The sequence below is a fragment of the Leptonychotes weddellii genome, chromosome 2 (genome assembly GCF_054177405.1).
Source record: "Leptonychotes weddellii isolate Sample4059 chromosome 2, ASM5417740v2, whole genome shotgun sequence".
NCBI lineage: Eukaryota > Metazoa > Chordata > Mammalia > Carnivora > Phocidae > Leptonychotes > Leptonychotes weddellii.
In genome coordinates, this window is record NC_138370.1 from 146,187,804 (window position 1) to 146,206,735 (window position 18,932).

Sequence of the window (18,932 nt, forward strand, 5' to 3'; positions counted from 1 at the left end):
TGTGGTAATTTTTACCAGTAGTAACAATGGTGTTTGTAAATGATTTACCTTTTAAAATAAGGTAGAGTGAATTCAAGGTTATCCCCATAACAACTTCATGCTCAGTCACTAGCATTCTGAAATGATCCTTGAGTGAGAAAGATTAGAGAGAAGGTCCCATATCAGATCACCTTGCCTACGGAATGATGCTTAGTAAGTAAGCAATAGATCTATTATGTATCTCTCTGAAGAAAAAAAATACCAAACATGGTGACACATCTTTGGAGATTGTTTAGGAATCGGTGTTTGTAGGAATGCTGTGTATGTGCATCGCCTACCCTGGTGGCAGATGGTGGTGCAGAAGCATGGGGCGAAACTAGGAAGAGAAGGGATTAAATTGGTAATTTGCATGTTGCTCAGAAAACATTTTTAAGCCAAATTACAATTATGCTATTTGTATACTGTGAAGTAACAGAAAATTTCTATACACAAAAAGCAAAGATCAAGGTAAATATTTGGCTAAACAGTCCTTTTTCTTTTTAATTGGCAAAGTTACCCACTCTAATAGGAGAGATATTTGGTTTGCATGTGTATTAGGTTATTGAGAGGTTTTCTTATTGGCCTTGGAATGGTTACTGAGACTATAAACTGAGAACACAGGAGTGTAAGTTACCTAATAATTGGGGACCAACAGACCCTCCTGGGTTTATTAAGAAATAAAGGAGCTCTGCTATCCTCCAGCCACCTCCCCACTCAGTTCAACCACAACCCCACCCCACCTTATATCAACAGAAGACAAAGGGGAGAAGAGAGGATCATTAGCATAGCTAGTTGTTAGCTTGCTCTACAGCGGACTCTATTCTTGCCCTCCTACGGTCATGCCCATCCCTATAAGGTGAGGGACAAAAGGATGTGCCTATCTGAAACCTGCACCTTCTTCAGATCATGCTGAGTACTCCAGAATTCTCTCTCCCAGTGGTCCTACACCTGCTTTCAGAGCCCACAAAGACTTCTTCCCGAGGAGCACAACTGCTCCACCCAAAGAGTGGCCAAGGTATGGCCACGTTTGCAGCAGGTGGCAGGAAGTCAGAGCTTGAACATGTTGTCTCCAGCAACTACACACGAGTGTGCAAGGCCATGATTCGTGTAAAACAGATCCAGGACTGGAAAGATAAGGATGGTAGGCCTGGGGCCATGGGTGGGGAGAATGGCAGGGACAGTTCATCCCATGTTAACACACAAAATTGCAAGGAATTCAAGAATTTTAAATTCTAACCTGGCCTTGAAGATCATTATGAATATATATATATATATATATATATACATATATATATATACACACACACATATGTATGTGTATATATATATATCAAGATAAGCATACAAATATATTTGTTGAACACTTTGTTGGCTTGATATATAACTTTTTCATATTTAGACATAGGGTGTGTAGACCTCCATCTGTACTCACGCCCCAGGCCCCACAGATGTTAGGGCCAGGCAACAATGACCTAGAGGCATCTAGGACAACCAACTAGTGTTAGCCAAGAGATAAATGAGAAATACTTGTCATTTTCAATCACTTTTCTCCTTCCTGAAGCATAAGCATGGGGACTTAGGAAAGGGAGGAGGGTGAGGGAAAGGAAGGTAGATGGTATATTCTAGGAGCAGAACACACCCTCTCATCTCTCCAAGTCCTTCCAGCCCTAAGTCAAATCAACAGGAAGGGAAAGAAAAACCTTGAATGGGATAAGAGAAGTAATGTTTTAGGAGTAGAAAAGTTTGGCCTAATTATGGGATTTGTCTGAGATGTTTATGAAATAAAAAAAAGAGAGAGATTGATGAAACATGTTTAAAGAGAGTGATTTAAAAGGAATAAAACCATTTATTAAGTAAATCTCAACAAATTCAAACTATTCAAAAAACTATTTAGAGATGGACTGTGGGTGTATGTTTGTGCATACATAATGTTTGTGCATACATACAAATGCAGTACAAATACTGCATTTGCAGTATTTCCTATGTACAAGAAGTCCCACCCCAACATTCTAACTAGAAAATACCCACCATCCTCCATCATAGTATTTCTTGCAGTGGGGTCTTCTGTAACCAGAACCATGATACAGTTCTGAAGTCCCAAATTTAGATGATCCTTAGAGAAAAAAAGGAAAATCTAGAAATGGATAAAACTGGGAATGTGGGTAGAAATGGAACCTGTGTGGACAGCTCATTGCTATTTATTTTCTGGAACAGAGATTTAAAAGGAAATTATTGTAGGCCTGAATAATAACCCCAGAGCAAAGGCTACTGGTGATAATTTATTGGCCTTTGCTTACTAACGATTGAAGGAGAAAAACCAAAGAGAAGAACTATTAGGATCACTATAATGAGGATTTAATCAGGACTAATGTAATGGCTTGGTGTAGGAAATGAGAAACGAATGAAACATTTGATTTTCTGAAAATTACTTTTAAGAAATTTTTGCAAGAAATAAGAAGAGGAAAGAAGGGATGGGAGGGAGGAATAAAGAAGGGGTGGAGGAAGGAAAGGAAGCAGATTCTTCAGGATTAACCCAATTTGATAGAGAGGAGGACTCACTTCCACGCACTGCACCAAGGTGGGATCTGAAGCAGAACCTCTGTACCCTTCTGATGGGTGCTCTGCACATACCATGGGAACACATTCTCTAAGCTTCCAGCTCCTCTAGGTATGATTGCCACACGTTACAGTGCTATTTGCTATTTCTACGTGACACCTTGTCCCAACACATATATCATAATTTAGTAATTGGTTTTGAATGCCGTTCTGTCTGATGTGTGCACTAAGGGCAGATGGCAGGGGAAGCAAATTAGTTCTCACACTAGTTCATTATAAGCTGTAAAATAAAAGTCTTTTTGGCTGAATGGGTAAGCATATGATTAGAAATATTAAAATTTTTCTCTTTAGTTGGGGTGACTGCCAAGGAATGCATTCACTGTTTGTGCTCAGGGCTCATCTTCCCCCCCGACACCTTCCCCTTCACCTTTCCAATTGCTGACTCCAAGTAAGACAGCCAGTCCTAGAAGTCATCTGTCTTGTCAGTTACCTTGTCCTATAATCAACTCTTCCTGCCAGAAGTGCAGAAGAAGCACACTGTGGAAAAGCCCTCCCTCGGACAGTCAGCAGTGCCTAACTCCCTGCCTTCTCTTCTCACACAGGTCAGACTTTTTGCTGCTCTCTCCGAGATCCAGGGTCCTTTCCCTGGTGCCACAAAAGCCATAATGCCTTGCTTTGTGGAGACCCTCCACAGGCGTGCTGGAGATATATGTGATAATTCTACACACTCCATATCTTCCAAAGCAAACCAGTAGTAATACGCATCAGTCTCCTTGAGAGTTACAGAAGTCAAGGATAGATTTCCAAATCCATAATGGAAGTGGAGAAGAACTATTATAGAAATGTACACCCCTGGAAATTAAAATTTTAAGCTCCAGGAAGAAAATAAAGAGTGGGTTTGGGGAATTGATTTTTTTTTTTTAACTCAGTACATAATATGTTCTTGGAAATGGCCAGTGCCCACTGGTTTAGTGTATTCTAATAATTTTTTTTTTAAGATTTTATTTATTTGACAGAGAGAGAGATAGCGAGAGCAGGAACACAAGCAGGGGGAGTGGGAGAGGGAGAAGCAGGCTTCCCGCGGAGCAGGGAGCCCGATGCGGGGCTCGATCCCAGGACCCCGAGATCATGACCTGAGCTAAAGGCGGAGGCTTAACGACTGAGCCACCCAGGCGCCCCGGTTTGGTGTATTCTAAAGGGTCCAGTGAGAGCAATCAAGGGTTTCTATATCATTCAAATGTATTCTTACATCCTGTCAAACTCCCAATTCTGAAAGCACTGATGTGAAAGGTGTGAATCTTTCTGTGTTTGGAATCACAGTACCCCAGGTATACCCTGGAAAGGAATGACATTTTATAGTGCAACTTTATAAAATGGAAAGCAAAAGAAAATGGCACACTTTAAAAATACCATGTCCAAGAAAGGAGACTCAGAAGCTGGCCTATGGCCTTGAATTCAAATGCCCACGAGAGATAAGCAGGCAATGGAAACAGGAAGGATTTAGACCAGGTATAAAAAACCAACAAAGTAGATATGAGGATAAATACCAAGGACTCTTGAACTTGGGGTTAGAGACTTAATAAAGAGGAATAGAAAAAGTGGCATCTTGGAAAGTGCGACCCTGTCTGACCAGGCAGCCGCTACACCTCTACCTAATGTCACCTGAGGAAATGCAGGCCCAGATGTGTCAAGAGATGCTACTAATCTGTATTTGTGTAAAATCTCCTGATTTAGAAATATTAGCAACTAATAGAGGGTTTTTTTTTAACCCAGAGTATTATTAAGTCATATGATAGTTATTATTAAAATGTCAGCTAGTGGAGCTCCCAGCTTGAACCTGAGACAGATTCACCCCAAGGTTTAGCATGTATAAAAGATGTAAGGGGGAGAATGTTTTAGCGCTTTATTCATGTGAGTAAACTCAGGCACCTACTGGGAAAGAACTCCGGTATCAGAAGAGAGATGGTCAAAGCACAGGAATTTGTTATAAAATTGATGGGAGGTAGCATGGTGGATGGAGGAGATGGGGACAAGTATCCTTTGTGCTGTCATCTGCTCCTTCAACACAAAGCACAAAGAGCTTCATCAGGGGCAGAAGCAGGGGGTGTTTCCATGGTTTGTTTGTTTGTTTGTTTGTTTTTTCCAATTCTCACTCTTTAATCAATCAAATCTACCAGTTAACTGATTATAGCCAATAGTTACTGAAAGCCAAGTAAAATGGAGCTCTGGCAGATATAAGACATGCTCTTGAGGAACATACAATCTAGAAGGGAACAAGACAGACAAACCCGAAACATTAAGGAACCATGCCTGTGACCAGCAACAGTGGGAGGCAGAAAATGGAGCTGGAATGAGGGGAAGAAAATGGAGGATTACCATAAAGTCAATGGTGAGATCCAGTCCTCTCATACCATGCTTCTCCAACTGTGGTTTGCAAAGGAGTCCCCTAGGTATCTTGTTAAAAATGCAACTCTGGTTCCCTAGGTCCAGTGGAACCAAAAATTCTGTTTCTTACAGTAAAGTTCCAGGTGCAGCTGCTGGTCCTTACATGAGATGTTGAGAAGCAAGGAGGCCTCAACTCTTTTCAGGAACTTTCCAAGGAAAAAACAAACCTTTTTAGGGCTGGAGTTGCTCAAGAAATACATGACTGTGACCCCAGGTTTACGCCTTCTTGAAGGTGAGGCTGATGTGGCAGGGGAGATACTCACCAGGGTGACTTCCGGAGAAATATTATGTGCGTATAAAACTGATTTCAAACCACTGGCTCCATACTCAGATATAAGTCAGCACTGGCAGTGTTGGGATCGTAAAACACATACTCACCAGTGGGGTTCCATATCAGATCTCATAACGTTAAAAAACCAAACATTAAGGTGCCTCTTTCCTGGACTTCCTTCCTTCCCATCACTTTGTCTAATTCCCATCTTGTTTCCCTGTCAGAGGGACAAGAGCTGTCCTTTCTGCTCAGGACAGCTTCATTTATAGTGTAACGTATTCGCTCTAAAAAGCTCTTATCTAAGAAGCCCTCTGTCCCTCCTTCAACCTGACTGGCCACCTGTTTCGGAGTCTATTTAATTAAAATGAGGGTCAGTGGCTCCATGTGTCACTCTCCCTGTGTAAGTGAGAGGAATCATAAAGTCACGAGTGGCTGCCAGTAAAGCCCTCGCTCGCTCGCGAGTCTCAGCTGAGCTGCAGACATCGAGCATTTTCAGTGGCTGTTTTTCCAAGCCTTCATTTGGGATTAATTACTCTACAGGAGCAGTCTGCCTCGTACAGCAAAACAATTCTCATTCATCAGCTGTGAGTGTGAAATTAATGAAAGCCGCAATCTCATTGGAATGTAACGCTAAGTTCTCATTTGTGCCATCAATACTTTTTTCCCTCCTCTCTCTTTTTCTGCTTTCTGCAATAAAATCAGATGAGACTTTCATAAATGCCAAGGATTATAGTTTTGGATACACACACACACACACACACAGAAAGAAAGAAAGAGAAAGAGAAAATACCAAATGTATTGGGAAAACATTAGCATCCTCTGAAGACAATGTATAAAAGCAAATTACAGAAGCCATCCTCCTATCAGTGTTCTTTTTAAGGAAGTAATCCTTAGCTTTATTTCCCCCTAAGCTTTCTTCTCTGACCCTAAAGCAACCACACACCATTAAGGTAAAAGATCGTATGGAGATAGAGCATAAATTTCCTGTCTCGAAGTTTTTATCAGCATGTACATTAATTCTTTGAAAACCTCCATTTAAATTTTAATTACCCTGGAGACTGAAAGTGCCCTGAATAAGGAAGACACCAAAAGACTGGATCTCAGAGGTTCTGGTCAGCACTCATAATGGTGGCTTTATTTATTTATTTTTTTTAAGATTTTATTTATTTATTTGAGAGAGAGACAGATAGTGACAGAGATAGCAAGAGAGAGCATGAGCAGGGAGGAGAGGGAGAAGCAGGCTCCCACTGAGCAGGGAGCCCAATGTGGGGCTTGATCCCAGGACCCTTGGATCATGACCTGAGCTGAAGGCAGCTGCTTAACCAACTGAGTCACCCAGGCGCCCCTACTGGTGGCTTTCTGAGTCCAAATCACTGGACACACCCTCCCCGCCAAAAGTAAGATCAACAAGGAGCAAAAATAAAATGACACATTCCATGCATCAGCATTCCTAGGAGGGAAAGAATAGCATAAGCTTCAAATTAACTAAAAAAAAATCCAAATTACAACAGAGCTCCCTCCACCATGATCATTAGCTTTGTTCACTGAAACGACAGGCAAGTAATGACAGACGAGCAGCAGTGAGCAAACCTACTACCCAGATTTTGGTTTCCTAATGCCATTCTGCACCAAAAGGTACCAAGGCTCTTTGAAGAAATGGTTGATTCCTGGGATGAGCAGAGAAGGTATAAAGTGATCTTGGAATACCTTATGCCAAAAAGTCAGGAAATGGTTAAAAAATTGATTGGGGCATGTCAGAAACACACCAGTGCCAGTTTAAGGGGCTCCTACTGGCCAAAACTGGAAGATTTAAAGCATTAAAATAAATAAGGACAGTGTTGGATTATAGCCCAGTGAATAAGAATCCACAGTTTACATACTAATAATAAATAGATGGATAAATAAACCTATAAACAAAGGAGAAACAAAATCTTCCTTACAGAAGAATACTAATCACTGTAGGAAAATCATCATTGTGCAAACATAATCCTAAAAATTTATTTAGGCAAAAATCACCAATGTGTACTTAATCTTGCGTGTAGAAGCTTGATGAGTAACAAGATAATCACAGAGCTTCAAGGTATCTCCCAATAAATTATTTATTAACAGAATACAGAGCCCAGAAATGGACCCTCAACTCTACAGTCAACTAATCTTCGACAAAGCAGGAAAGAATATCCAATGGAAAAAAGACAGTCTCTTCAACAAGTGGTGTTGGGAAAATTGGACTGCCACATGCAGAAGAATGAAAGTGGACCGTTCTTTTACACCATACACAAAGATAAACTCAAAAGAGATGAAAAACCTCAATGTGAGACAGGAATCCATTAAAATCCTAGAGGAGAACATAGGCAGTAACCTCTTCAACAGCAGCCACAGCAACTTCTTTCAAGACACGTCTCTAGGGACGCCTGGGTGGCTCAGTCGGTTAAGCGTCTGCCTTCGGCTCAGGTCATGATCCCAGGGTCCTGGGATCGAGTCCCGCATCGGGCTCCCTGCTCCGCGGGGAGCCTGCTTCTCCCTCTGCCTCTGTCTCTCTCTCTGTCTCTCATGAATAAATAAATAAAATCTTTAAAAAAAAAAAAAAGACATGTCTCTAAAGGCAAGGGAAATAAAAGCAAAAATGAACTTTTGGGACTTCATCAAGATAAAAAGCTTCTGCACAGCAAAGGAAACAGTCAACAAAACTAAGAGGCAACCCACAGAATGGGAGAAGATATTTGCAAATGACATTATGGGTAAAGGTCTGGTATCCAAGATCTATAAAGAACTTCTCAAACTCAACACCCAAAAAAACCCAAATAATCCAGTCAAGAAATGGGCAGAAGACATGAACAGACACTTCTCCAAAGAAGACACAGAAATGGTTAACAGACACATGAAAAAATGTTCAACATCATTAGCCATCAGGGAAATATAAATCAAAACCACAATGAGATACTACCTCACACCAGTTAGAATGGCAAAAATTAACAAGATAGGAAACAACAAATGTTGGGGAGGATGTGGAGAAAGGGGAACCTTCTTACACTGTTTGTGGGAATGCAAGCTGGTACAGCCACTCTGGAAAACATTATGGAGGTTCCTCAAGATGTAAAAAATAGACCTACGACCTGCTCTAGGAATTGCACTCCTAGGTATTTACCCCAAAGATACAGATATAATGAAAAGAAGGGGCACATGCACCCCAGTGTTCATAGCAGCAATGTCCACAATAGCCAAACCATGGAAGGAGCCCAAATGTCCTTCAACAGGTGAATGGATAAAGAAGATGTGGTTCATATATACAATGTAATATCACTCAGCCATCAGAAATGATGAATACCTACCATTTGCATTGACATGGATGGAACTGGAGCAGATTATGCTAAGTGAAATAAGTCAAGCAGAGAAAGACAATTATCATATGGTTTCACTCATATGTGGAATATAAGGAATAGCACAGAGGACCATAGGGGAATGGAGGGAAAACTGAATGGGAAGAAATCAAAGAGGGAGACAAACCATGAGAGGCTCTGGACTCCGGGAAAAAAAACTGAGGGTAACAGAGGGGAGGACTGTGGGGGGATGGGGTTACTGGGTGATGGGTATTAAGGAGGGCACGTATTGTGATGGGCACTGGGTATTATATTCAACTAATGAATTGTTGAACACTACATCAAAAACTAATGATGTACTATATGTTGGCTAATTGAACATAATAAAAAACAACAATGAAAACAAAAATAAAACAAAATAAAAAACAAGGAACCTGAAAAAATAAAATAAAATAACAAAAATACAGTGGAGATACTAGACAACACTGTAATAAAGTAATCACAAGTAATATTATTCATAAGGAATAAATGGACATGTGCCTTCAGATATGATACCCCCAGAAAGATACATCACTTACATAATATCCCAGCCAAAAAGGTGTAACCTGAATCTAATCATGAGGAAACATCAGAGAAACCCAGATTGAGGGATGTTCTACTAAATAACTGTATTCTTCAAAATGTTGGTGCCGTGAAAGACCAAAAAACATTGACTACCATCTCAAAATGATGAATTTTCATGTGCTACATATTGGGTCATGACTATTTTTTAGCTTGTGGTTTTACCTGATGTTTATAATTTACTTTCTTTTCTCTTGATTAATGTGTCTTTGTATCTCAGGTAACCCACGATGTTTCCTAAATTCCAAATCTTCTCATATCTTGGTTTGTACCTTCCTTTTTTGTAAAAGTGCATGTTTAATTTTTTTTTAAATGATATGAGGAAGGCAAATGCTCCTGAATCTTGGCATGTATGGCAACATTTTTGTTCTACACTTATACTTGATTAGTAGTTTGCCTGGAAGGGAAATTATCTGTTTAAAATCATTTTTCCAAGAGATGCCCAGTCAAGATAGCATTGTAACTTTAGGTATAGATATGCCCCAACTCAATGCTCCAAGTAGTATGGGAGATTAAAATGAAAAAGAGTAGATTTTTTGAGAAAAAAAATCAAAACATGATATTCATATCAAGGACCAGAAACAGAAACAAAGTGGTAGGTGGGGATGAAGTCACATAGTTCCCACAGCAATAGACTAAAGCCAGACTCATTACTTGAAATGGGGCTAGGCTAGGACTTATCATTTCCTGACAGGTACCTGGGGAAAAAAAAATAATCTCATTAGCTTCCTAGAAATATAGCTTATACAAAATGTAGCAAGACAGAGCCCTGCAAACAGAACCTGAGCCAAGCTACCTCCTGGTTTTGTTTTGTTTTTTTTTAAAGATTTTATTTATTTGCGAGAGAGAGAGAATGAGAGACAGAGAGCATGAGAGGGAGGAGGGTCAGAGGGAGAAGCAGACTCCCCGCCGAGCAGGGAGCCCGATGCGGGACTCGATCCCGGGACTCCAGGATCATGACCTGAGCCGAAGGCAGTCGCTTAACCAACTGAGCCACCCAGGCGCCCTACCTCCTGGTTTTGTAATTGGATATAAAACATACCCAGTATCACCAGAGAACAAAAGTCTTAAGTAACCATTTAAGATGTGGTTCTAGACTAAAGTAGTGGTGCCAAAAACTACCAGACTGGTCAGTGTAGAGAGAGAAAGAAATATTCTTCCATTCAAGGTGACCCTGCACCTTCATTTCAAGAAAATGAACCAAACTCAAAGAAGTTAGTACAGGTGAAATGAAAATACCAATGCAGGGGCGCCTGGGTGGCTCAGTCGGTTAAACGACTGCCTTCGGCTCAGGTCATGATCCTGGAGTCCCAGGATCAAGTCCCGCATCGGGCTCCCTGCTCAGAGGGGAAGTCTGCCTTTCCCTCTCCATCTACCTCTCCCCCTGCTCATGCTCTCTCTCCCTCTCAAATAAATAATTTTTTTTTTTTAAAGAGTACACTGGGGGGCGCCTGGGTGGCTCAGTCGGTTAAGCGACTGCCTTCGGCTCAGGTCATGATCCTGGAGTCCCTGGATGGAGTCCCGTATCGGGCTCCCTGCTCGGCAGGGAGTCTGCTTCTCCCTCTGACCCTCCTCCCTCTCATGTGCTCTCTCTCTCTCTCATTCTCTCTCTCTCAAATAAATAAATAAAAATCTTTAAAAAAAAAAAAAAGAAAATACCAATGCAATCTAAAGATTTTGTACCAGACACCTCTCACATACCACTTCAGATCTTCATGGTGTCACATCTCACATATCCCATTCCCCACTGTGGTGACCAGCTCCGCATGGGTTCTGACCAGCTTCAAGCCGGTACAAGCCAACAGGGCTCATGGAAGGCCTGTCCTGCATCACTTACTCCTGCCCAGTGAGTGGACATAGGTTGACTCAACACTAGATTGATTTGTTTTTTTAAGCCCAACTCTGATTTCAAATTTTGCCTTATTAAACTCATAAGAACCATGTTTCATATCACTGGTATCAGGACTTTAGTTTCCCAATTTCTCAATTATATTCATTAGATAATAAGAGCAAAGTGTAGAATGTTGACATCACTTCACAAACACTGCCATGTAATGGTGTTGTCACTGTCCAAACCAACTATTGACGAATGTATATGACAATGTATTCCAAATCTGGCATATGAAAATAGTTCAGGGCTGTCATTTGAATATGAAGTAAAGGACTTCCCATGTGCATGAGCTATTTGTAGTTTATTTGCCATGAGCTTTGACTTCCTCCTATTTTTTGTGTTTTGTTTGTTTGTTGTTGTTGTTTATGCAAAAAAACTCAGCTTCACATATTTCTTCAAACATTTCCAAGTACACTGAAAGTGAATTACAATGTGCCAATATAAAAAAGAAGAAGGAACTCTACCATGTATCTCCAGGCCCCTTTCAGTACTGGGTTTTTATGATTCCGTGGACACATATATGATTTTAAACAAACATGCAACAGCTTGTTACCAACCCATGAAATGTTTTTCTGAGTGCATGTTACATATTTATGCCAGACAATCTCCACAAATCCCTATGACCCCTGTTTACGTATCAGTTTTTTAGATATCTTTTATCCAAATAAGACACTTGGGAAAGTAAGAGGTGTCCTAAGAATTAGACCAAGGCACTAGTTAAACCACAGGGGAAACTAAGACATACAGTCACCTAATCTCTGTTTGCCCTCAATGCTGGCTACGGCTGACTTTTTGGGTCCTCACTAAGAATCCAAAACAGCTTTCCAGTCTTACCTCCCACCATTTCCCCACACAAACTCCCTTTATTGGCTCCCAAACATATCTTATGTCTCTGCTGAGACTCAACGCCCCCCCCATTTTCTAAGGTAAGTATATCATATGTAATAAAGTGCTATATGCCAGGCACAGTTCTAATCTCTATAAACATGTTGCTTATTTTAATCCTCACAATACCCACATAAATTAAGTATCATTACTAAATCAAATGTATAGATGGGGCAACTAAAATTTGCCCAAGAGGACACAGATGAAGGTGAGATGTGACTGAGGAGTTTGAACCTACGGGGTCTTTTCCAGAGTCACTGCTGTCCACCACTCCATATACTGCCTAGTTCAAAACTTATCCACTGCCTAGAAACTTCCTTGTCCTTCTATCCCCAGAAGATCCCAGAATCCTCTGATCTCCTAGTAAATATATTTTCTGCTAGTTGTTTCCCTGTTTACCCATACAACCTTATAGTATTTCATCTCTCAGTGTGTTATCTTCTCCTCCTTTATTATTATTCATAATGTTATGTGTCTGTGTCTTACCTATCTAATTCTTGAGAGTAGGAGTCCTGGGTTTATTATTACTGATTTATCGCTTGATTTTTTTTTTACAATTTCATTGTTATTGCTTTATTGATTTTATATATATCAAAGACATATTTGGATATCTAGTGAGCTTCTTTCAAAATATATCCATGTTCAATTGCTTTGGAATGGCCTTAAATTAGATTTTCTTGGTTTGGGAAGAGCAGTCCATTGCAAAATCAAAACGTACTCAATTCATTTAGTCCACAAGTATTTATGGAACATGTATTATGTAGACAAGTACTATGCTAGGCACCCAGGATATGGAAATTTAAAATACAGTCCCTCACAGATCTCTGTGGCAGGCTGAGTAGTAAACAGATTTCTGCGTTAGAGTTATAATATGTTGTAACGGGGCTTGAGTAGAGCTATGATACGGGTGTTTCCAGAGCTATAGAGGCATTTAACGCTAACTTGGGGGAAGCACAGAAGCTTCCAGGAAAGAGGTACATCTATGGGGCGCCTGGGTGGCTCAGTCGTTAAGCGTCTGCCTTCGGCTCAGGTCATGATCCCAGGGTCCTGGGATCGAGCCCCGCATCGGGCTCCCTGCTCGTGGGAAGCCTGCTTCTCCCTCTCCCACGTCCCCTGCTTGTGTTCCCTCTCTCGCTGCGTCTCTCTCTGTCAAATAAATAAATAAAATCTTTAAAAAAAAAAAAAAAAGAAAGAAAGAGGCACATCTGAGGTTAGTTTAAAAGATTGAGTTAACTAAGAGAGAAAAGTGGCAGAATTTCAAGAAGAGAAATCAGCATGTACCAAAAAGAAAGGGAAAAAATCAGATTATATAAAATTGCAAAGTATGGTTAAGGTACCTGTATTGGTATATATAGACTCTAAGGGATACCTTGCCCAGAGATGAGACTGGGAGAGTAAAATGGAAAATCAGGGAAAGCTTTATACGTCATGTGTATCAGCCGCCTCTTCGGTTCCACCTCCTAACCACGTCTTCAAGAAACAGTTCCACATGAGCTTTGTTTCATTTTGTGCTGAGAGATACCCCCCGTGAATTTATGCCATACATCTTTTGCTTCGAGCTCTGGATTTTCCCCAGCTCCTCAGGGTAGGCACTGAAAGAAGACCACTCAGCTCTTAGGCATCTGTAGCCTAGAAATGTATGTGTGGTGAGTGGGGGGGATAGAGATCTCTTGAGGCAATCCTCACCAAAGGGAAAGAGCCCATAAAAAATGCTTCCCCTTGTTGGGGTGGATTCTGAAAGGCATTCTAGACACTCCTCAGAAGGCCCCAGCAGGATGTAGAATCAAAGGAACCCTAGGTGCTCATGGCAGTAATCAATGCACCTTTGTATTGGCTTTCTCTCCTTTCCTCTTCCACATTCCTCCATCTCTCCCTCCTGCCCTGAGATCACTTCTCCTATAAACTACCTGCATGCAAGTCCTTACTTCATATTCTGCTTTTGAGAAGAACTCAGGCTCATACAGCAGACTAGGAAGTTTGATTTTATATGTAAATGCTACAAAGAACCATGGGTTTGTTTTCAGCAGGGGAGTAACATGATTAGCTTTTCAGCTGAATGAGGAAGAAATCCACAGGAGGCTGAGAAACAGAATGGGGGAGAGTTTCTTCATATCTATGGTAACATAAAGTTAGTGAGAAAACCCTGGAAGTAAATGGATTTTTTTTTTTAATGAGAAAATGACGATAATGGCCTTTAAAAATGGCTAACCAGATGGCACTTTCTGACTGCATTTTGTGGAAAAGAAAAATGTGCAGGGACTAGCTTTGGCTCTAGGAGAAATTATTAAGTAGGCAGAGTTTGGGGGTTTGGGGCTCTCCTACTCTTCACCTTTTCCTGTTTTGACATTCTTTTCAGAAACTTTTTAGCAACAATGGTGTGCTGGTAAACTACTTTCAGGGAGAGGAACAAAGCCCCGATTTCTAGTGTTAGCCAACTTCTGTTTGGGGAATACTCCCACCACAGCCGATTTCAAACTGCTAAGCCTTTCACAACCGACTAACTAACTTCCTGAACATTTAACAACCCTTTCCCCCCTCCCTCCCCAACAACTGCCACCGCCACAGGAAAGCCCCAGCTACTCTGAACTCAGGCAATCAGTACTCTAGTTTCCTCTCTTTCTCGAAATGCAAACTGCCTTTCATTGCTCTTCAATGCAATCTTTTCAGGAGAGATTCTAGTATCCTGGATTTTGATCCCTTCCCCACCCAATGCTTTTCCTCCCTTGTCTCCAGAGAACATTTTATGTTTATAAGGTATGGTGGGTGCTAGGGTGTGTCCACACCCCTCCCCTTTTCCGGGCTGGTACACTGTCCTCAGCTACTCTGAGTGGTGGCTGCTAACTCTTCTCAGCTGCTTCTTCCTCTGAACAGAGGATAAGTCCCTCAGATGAATGGGAGCCACTTTATCCAGGAGACTGCAGGGGGGGAAGGGCAGCTGACTACTGACATGACACAGAACCTCACACTGATCTACCAGTATTAACAACTCATCTTAGTAAGACCTGATGGGCAAGAAGATCTGAATATAATAAGACACACTGCTCCAGAGTGTGGGTGATAAACCCCACAAAGATCCAAGAACTTGCAACTCCTGGTTAATTATTTAGGAGTCTGGTGGATTGAGGCATGTTGGAAACCCCTCTCAAAAGGAAGAGACAAAGTATTTTGCCCCTTCTACGTCTAAGAAAGAAGCAAAGCGCTTTGTGGACCTCTTCAGGTGTTAGAGGACACATCCATTTTTCACGTGGCACAGAAGCTTGCTCGTTTGGGCCAGGGCTCACACAAAGAACAGCTGCAGGCTGAAATATGAGCAACACTGAAGTGTGGTTCCTACAACCCAGCAGATTCCATGTTCCTAGAGTATCTGTAGTGAAGACGGGCATTCTGTCAGAATCTCTAGCCAGCCTCAACAGCAAAGACACAGCACCAATCCCTAGGGTTCTGGATCAAGACCAAGACCACGCCATACCCTGTCCCATACTGTCCAGAACCTGCCACCTGATAGACCTTTAGAGTAGCATCTTGAAGGTACAGATGATGCATCTGTCATCAGCTTAGAGATGACACCCTGTGGGAAAGGGGCATCCTTCTTCAGGATGCCCCTTATACCTTAAGCCAGAGGTTATTATATGGTGCTATATTGCCAACAGCTAGAACTCATGGGTCCAGGAACCAATGGGAAGATGTAGGGATGATCCCACTCACCATCACTCCTAGGCACCCAGCTGGGGAATTCCTACAACTTTAGGTATTATTAGTTTTAAGTTCTTGGTCCCAGAAGGGAATAGTTCCACCAAGTAACACAATGAGAGGCTCACTAAACTTAAAGCTACAGCTGACATCTAGTCACCCTAGGCTCACCATGACAGTAATCTAGTTAGTATAAAAAGGAGTTATTGTACTGGCAGAAGGATTTGACCCTGATCGTCTTGAAGAGATAGAACTGCTGCTACATGTTAGGGGCAGATAAAAATATATCTGGTACCCAAGTGCCTCTCTTGGTACTTACTTGGTTTTAAATGTAAATGGTCGAGTAGAGCAACCATTGCTTGACAAGGGTGTAGTGATCAGAGGCTCAGACTCCACAAGGACTTAAAATATGGGCCATCCAACCAAGCAAACCACCTAGACCAGCAGAAGTGCTAGCTAGGTAGGAAGAGGGGGTCTAAAATGGATGAAAAAGAGGGAGAAAATAAATACCAGCTATCCCTTCCAGACCAACCACAGTGTGGGGCTATAGCTTATCCCATTAACTCTCCCACTCACTATGGCAAGTTTGTGCCTGGATGGAATACACTTAGTGGAAGAAGCAAGTAAATCTGAACTGGGCAAGAGGTGAATGTAGTGGATGCTCCCAGTCTCCTTTCACAAGGCCAGCTGACCCATTACCCTTGCATCCCCAGCATTGTGAGTATCGGCTGCTAAAAACTCACAGCTTCCCCTTTCTCTGGGTAAATGTCTTAGCAGAATGGATGATGCCTTGACACACATACATGGACAGCCAATGGCCAAGGACAGACTGACACAGGCATATTAAATGCCAGCCCCTTCCTGCAAGGTGGGAATAAATCCATGGTGCAATTTGTATTCTGAGTATCCAGACTGAAGCTGGTCTCCAGCCAAGATCTCTCCCTTGCTGAGTTTTCTTCCCCTGCCCTAGCCTGCTTCCTTCACCCCTTTCTTCTGAGAGTTCTCCCTCAATAAATCACTTTTCACAAGAACCTAATCTCAGGTTCTGCTCCTAGGGACTTCAACCTAAGCCTAAGAGATCGCTGGAGCAGGAAAATGGGGGAAATAATGGAAAGAATTTCAGGTGGCAGATCAAAATAAAGACCAAAATATGTGGGGACAAATGTTTTTTCATTGTCCTTTAAGTCCTACTGGGATGTTGTCAGCTTCTATCATGCAAAATAAGTTAACATCCAGCTTGCACACGTGCGGAGGATTAAAGAAACAGTATTGTTAGAAAGGTACCAAAGAGGATTTCTGTCGCAGGTAGACATTTAATAAAGGGTGGCTCTTACTACCAATACTAATAATATTCTTTGAAATGATTGTTTTAAAAAGCTTGTTATGACTAGCAAAATCTGGACAAGCAGAGCAGCCTTGCTGAACGGCTTGCTGAGAGAGTCTGCCCTGCTCCGCATGCAGAGAGCTTTTCTATCATTGTTCTCCTCAAATGTGAAATGAGTTCCGCCTCACTGACTGCAGAGCCCCTGAGGTGATTGGCTTGGGAGGGGGGGGGCGGGAGGGGGACGGCGAAGGAAGAAGCTGTGGGAATGATCCCTGCGACTCTGTAACTCATTGTGTTCTGTATTTCATTTTGTTTTTGATTCAACGTAGGCAAGCAGAAGGGAAAAATAAAGCAATGTGCAGTGTTTGGGGGATGCTCCTTGGTGCGTTAGATGGCTCAGCTTAAATCAGATGTGGCAGGCACCTTTTTAAAATGACACAATTAGCGCCCTGCTATGATGATGGCAGATAACTAATAGACTTAGACTTCTGTTGCGGTTATTTAGTAATAAATTGTTTACCATCCCTATTGTCATTTGAGGTTTGTGAAGTTCTAGTGTTAGAATAATAGCATCAGGTAAAAAGCTCTAGGCCTTAGAAAAGATGGATGGTAGCCAGAAATCATAAGGAATGAATACTGAAAACAAAACAAGATAAAATAAGAGGAAATGAACCTGGGAAGACAGGAAAAAACAAGGACAGGCAGAATAAGTGTTATGAAATAGGATCACTATTAAAGTGCTTTTGTAATTCAAGTAGCATGATCTAATGTGACTTAAATTGCATAAAATAAAAATTAAATCTTATCAAAGTTCTTGAGTAATGGTGTGGCAGGCACTGTTGCTTGTTTGTCCGACAGTTATTTCCAAACCCATGCCCCATGCTCCCTCCACCAGAGACACAACACCATATATCCACATTCCCAGCCTCTTGGTATAACAAGCAGTGGCCATGAGACCCTCTTCCAGCTAATGAAATGTAAGACAGTACTTCTAGGAAGTTTCCAGAATTTTCTTTTTCTGAGAGAAGAGGCACACCTACATAGAATGTTCTTTTTTGCTATGCTTCTTTTTCTGTTTTTGACTCTGGCTTGGCTTTAAGCACTGGCAGTCATCTTGAATCTATGAGGGAAGTTCACAAACAAGCTAAGGATGAGAAAGCCGAACAGGAGGAACTGGGTTGTTTACCACATTATCAAGCCACCAAACAACCTGAGCACCACACCAGCCTTTTCTGGACTTCTTAATTGATACAATAAATGAATAAATGTCTGAGTATTTTAAGCCATGTCTAGTAGTCTGCTCTGTGGCTTATAACAGAGCACATCCATATATTTACAAATAACTCCCTGATTAGTGTTGAAAGGCATAATAAGTCAATCCAGGCTGTTATTAAAGAAGAGATAGAGACCACCTCTGCCCAGGAGAGGCAGGCCAGGCTTTCAGGATGACAGGTGCTGTACAGGAATGCTCAGACACAAGGTGCATGGGTCGCTGGCTGAGCTCCCAGGTATGGAGCCAAGAGCCAGGCTGGCAAATGCAAGGCCAAGTACTCACAGGAGGTTAAGACTACCGAATCCAAAACAAGGACCCAGCTAGGGGCCGAAGCCAAGAGAGAATCTCAAACAGAGGAACTGACCTCAGGAAAACAGGTTTGTGTGGCAGAGGCTAAGCCAAGTTTAAAGGCAGCAGCTAAGATTTCCCAAAGGAAATGAGTTCAGCAAACAAAACTTGCAGTACCATAATGCCTTTTAATAAGGAGTGGTCCAGGGCTTCCCATGCAGCCCTGGTTTTAAAAGACCTTATGTTAGGGGAACAAGATCTTCCTAAGATTTACTGAATTTAGATAGATGTCCTGCCTCTGTCCCCCAGTAAGCTCTGAGTACTTATAATATTTTACAGTAACTATGAGTTTG

At 41.7% G+C, this 18,932-nt stretch overlaps 1 protein-coding gene and 1 long non-coding RNA gene across 14 annotated transcripts in view; both read right to left on the reverse strand.

The window, feature by feature from the left end:
• GRXCR1 (glutaredoxin and cysteine rich domain containing 1) overlaps positions 1 to 18,932 on the reverse strand; it is a 291,367-nt gene that overhangs the window by 86,658 nt on the left and 185,777 nt on the right. Inside the window, exon 3 of one of the 13 annotated variants that reach the window (XR_014143047.1) lies at positions 7,594 to 7,691. The exons of the other annotated variants lie outside the window; for them this stretch is intronic. The gene's annotated coding sequence lies outside the window, so the exon portion shown is untranslated. Of the gene's footprint in view, positions 1 to 7,593; positions 7,692 to 18,932 lie in introns of those variants that run through there. 13 annotated transcript variants of the gene reach the window in all.
• LOC145720208 (uncharacterized) lies at positions 9,670 to 12,978 on the reverse strand. Its single transcript, XR_014143051.1, has 2 exons — positions 10,239 to 12,978; positions 9,670 to 10,024 (listed from the first exon to the last, which is right to left on the reverse strand). It is a non-coding gene; the product is annotated as an uncharacterized LOC145720208 (long non-coding RNA).